This window comes from Gymnodraco acuticeps, unplaced genomic scaffold (genome assembly GCF_902827175.1).
Source record: "Gymnodraco acuticeps unplaced genomic scaffold, fGymAcu1.1, whole genome shotgun sequence".
Lineage (NCBI taxonomy): Eukaryota > Metazoa > Chordata > Actinopteri > Perciformes > Bathydraconidae > Gymnodraco > Gymnodraco acuticeps.
The window spans coordinates 141,756-146,010 of record NW_022991304.1 but is presented as its reverse complement, the minus strand read 5'-3'; positions in this window follow the sequence as shown (position 1 = coordinate 146,010).

Below are 4,255 nucleotides of genomic sequence, written 5' to 3'. Positions count from 1 at the left end.
CTCACTATCACAGATTTTTTCAGATTTTTGAACAATATTTGAGAGAAATGGTTATTTTGTGTATATAGAAAATGTTTTAGATCTTTGAGTTCATCTCATGAAAAATGGGAGCAAAAACAAAAGTGTTGCGTTTATATTTTTGTTCAGTGTATATTATGCAGGAACTGTATACCTTTGTTGAAAAACAAAGCATATCTGATTTGGGAGGAAAAGCTTCTTCCCCTTAACATCTGAGTCACTACTGATGGCATAGCATGAATGATAGTGGGTGTCTGAGGGTGTTATTACTGAGAAATGTCAAACGCATTCAAAACCTTACATTTGAAAACAGGTTTGCATTCCTTCTCTTAAAATGACGTTATCATTGGAAACAATAAAAGCTAATTGTTTTGATGTAGAATCTATCAATTGAATCGTTAGAGCAGAACAGAATGGTCGTATTGTAGCCTGAGTACCGTGCAGCCTTTAGTTTCACCAGGTGGAAACATTGTCCATATAATGTGAATACATGTAGAACTAGACATTAAGAGGCCCCTGACATTAGGCCTATTTTTTTTTAAATAGTAGGGGCTTTTAACAGCTTGCCAACCTACAGGCATCCTCTGCATAGCAGTATGAATAGCCTTAAAAAACAACCCACTCTGTGGTAACGAGAGTCATATTTCTGAACCAAATGCCCCAAGTGAAGCCGTTAGTCCCATCTGACTGACCCAAGGGTTGGTGCTGGTGTGACCGGGAGGCTTCCAGGTGTTCAAAGCAGATGTCAAGCTTTCAGTTCATGGCTTGGTGGGGGGAGTGGCCCACGTGAGACAGTATTGTTCAGTTTGAGGAGCGGCATTGTCTCTGGAAGCAGGTAATGGTGTCCATTCTCTGACCAGACCATTAATGTCATTTCATGTAGAGCAGCCATAGCATCTCTGTGACTGCACTCAGCCGGACTGTCAGAACTGGGTGATTCTTAGTGAAATCGTCCAAGGCCATAGACAGAATGGAACCACGTACCAACAAAAGGGACACAAGGTCATCAATGTCTCTCTTTACCATTGGCCTAATTGCACAACAAATTAGTGGGAAAAATGTGGAGCACTAATCCATCATGTGAAATGTTGAGTTAATCTAAATAATTACTTATGGGTTGAAATCAAATTAACATTAGAACTAAAATCAGTCAAAATTGGATTTTGCACGGATCAGAATCTAATCAATACACCATTTTCCCAGCTCTGTAATGAAAAGGATAACAAGATTAGGTACATTACAGGAGTGTTAAAATACCCAAACATGCACACTTATCTTATTCTAGTAGAGATTAGAGGACAAGGTCTAATGTTGTGAACAAAATGATCAAGTCAAAGTTATTTTGTTTATTGTTATGTACCTAATTTAATTTAATAATTCATCTTGAATTACTAATAACTTTAAAGAAGGCAACAATTTACAATTTGGATGAAGTGATTACTCATCCAAAGTGTGTGTGTGTGTGCTTGTCTGCCCAAGGTTTAAAACATTTGGGACAGCGCAGCAGTGAGAATGTTATGAGAACCAATCTGTTGTTTATACTAAACTCGAAGGAAGCTAGACTGGAACATTTTAAATAAATCAAAACACTTGCACATTAATTAAATACATTTCACATTTAGCTCGAGCTGGGTTCAATACTTTTCTTTATGGTATTTAAAATTGGGCTCGAGTAGAACCCCTGGATTTGGCTTGCAACACAAAATGATACTGATCTCTGTAGGACTTGGGAGTGTTATGATTCAAAGTGTGGGCCTGTGAAAGAGAGGCCCTTGGAAAACAACACCTATTTTGTAACTGTAATTACTTATTTTAAAGAAATTGCAACATTATACTTGTAAATAATTGCTCAATTAATTTAACACATTTATTATGCACACAATAAAAACTTCAACAAATATATTGATCCTGGTTTAACCAGCGACCTTTACTCTGTTGTTCATAAGCACGGTTTCAGAAAACTTGTCAGTAGTATTGTCTATGGAGACCAATTGGTTGATACGAGAAATAATTTGAAGCAGTTTAATAAAGAATGTTAAACTATTTTTAAAACTGTAATTGAACTTCAACTTATATTAATTCTCCGATTCCAGTGGCCAGTTGGAACAGAATAATTAACACAGTTTCCATTTTGCAACAACAGCGCAAAAGGTTTCAACAACAATTAGTATTATGTCTGAGTCTAGTTCTGTCTTATCTGCTTTGTTTCGGAATGTGTTCAATACATTACGTTTTTATTCATTAGTACTATACAATACATAGATTAAGAATAAATGAAACAAATAATACAACATTGACCTACAAAAACAGATTTTGCAACTCTGATCTCCTCAGGCAGGTCTCTGAGGGTCTCGGGGCGCAGGACGGGCATAGGGTTTATACAAGGTCACAAAGATATCTTAACATACCAGCAATACCATCTAAGAATGGATTCTTAAAGCAATATAATCTTATTTTCTTCTTACACCTAGCGCTCACCCTGAACAGTGTGCTTCTTGTTTACATTTTCCCCTGCACACTCAGAGGCAGGACATAAAAACACTTTTTATTTTCTCAGGTCATTTACTTTTGGTGAGATAACTAAAGTTTAGTTCATTTTACCCTGTCTATGGACTGATTCATTATTAGTTGTTACAAAACATACACAAGACGGCGGGACAAACCAATATAGACCCCCCATACAAACAATCAGACAAACAAAACATGAACTCGTAATAAACACCAGCGCGACAGCAAAGCTCATCCAGTTCAATTTAGTCCGAATTTTAGAGATCTTAGAGGGGGTGGGGAATTATCTCCAGTGGGGCGTCTTCTCACGCCTCACCCTTGTATACAAGTGATTTATCGGTGCCTGAAAGCCGTCCAAGAGGCGATAACTAGCTTATCCTCTTGCGACAACCACTAGGCTATTTGTTCCTAGTGGCGCTGTGCCCCCCCGATCCGAGCCCACAGACTTTTTCCCTGCCCTTTCTCTCCAAACAACAGCTCAGTTGACTGTAGTCCGTACGACCAGCCTATATACACTTGCTATCGAGTTCACCTCAAGGTGAAACACAGTTTGCCTATGCTTGCTTGCAACTACACACCTCTGATCAATTAGCCTATAATTTTATGTATGCACCCCTGACCGCCACTTGCTCCAGAGAACTGTGGCGCATCGGGAGTGCACGCACTTCGCGCTGGCCCGTCTAACCATGAGAAAGTGGTCCTAAACAACGAGTGCTTTTAGACCATCCCGTTTGAAGGACGGTGGTGCCGTGAGTTAAAGCCTATAGGCAATAAGCTGTGACTTTCTCCCTCTCAGCCTGCACTGCTCCAGCCCCACACACACACGGGGAGGTTTTACACACACACACGCAAGGCTGCAGCTGGAGCCGTGTTTTTACAGAGAGGTGATAGCAGTAAATATCTCTGGCTGCTTATTTTCAACTGCTATGTTTGGCCACTAAGACCCTCAAAATCTAGCGATTTGTCCAGTACAAATCTTTTACATTGCTTTCAATTCACACAGAAGCTCCACTTCACTGATGCCCTTTCTTTAAGGTATCTCTAAACATGAGCTGTGTATGCCTGTATGGCACTTCCGTCCTGAGCAGCATACACAGAGGAAATCAGCCAGGACTGAGTCCCCAGACACTGATTCCCTGGGTTTAACTATCCCCAAATGTTCATTAACCAAAAGGAAACGCAGCTGATCAGTTTCACAGGTAATTTTAGGATACCGTCAATCACAGACTCTGGTAAGGCAATTCAAATGTAGATTTGAAAATCACACTTACCAGAATCTGAAGATCTGTTGGCATCCTGCCGACAACGCCAATTTGTAGAGGAAACTTCTGTGTAGCTATGCAGTGGGAGTCACCGACTCAGGAAGGAGACACGGTAGGAGCAGTAGCTTTGATGTCAAACACTGATGGTTTATTTGGAGTTACGGCCGGAGGATTCACATCACAAGTCCAAGAGCCAGAGGTTCTGACTTCACGGTAGAGTTGCCACGTCAATTCTGGAGAGCCTCTCTTGCCAGCCCATTTAACTGGTTCCACAGAGAGTCATCAACATGTTTTGATAAGATAGCTTTAGATAGTTTTGGCACACTAAGTTACCAGCTTCCGCCACTTATGGCCTTGCATATGTCATGCCCTGGAGTCCTCAGACAACAGAGAAGGAAGTGTCCCAGTGTACCCACAATACAGACCATCTGTGACCCAGTATTGACCGGTCACAGAATGGGAACAAT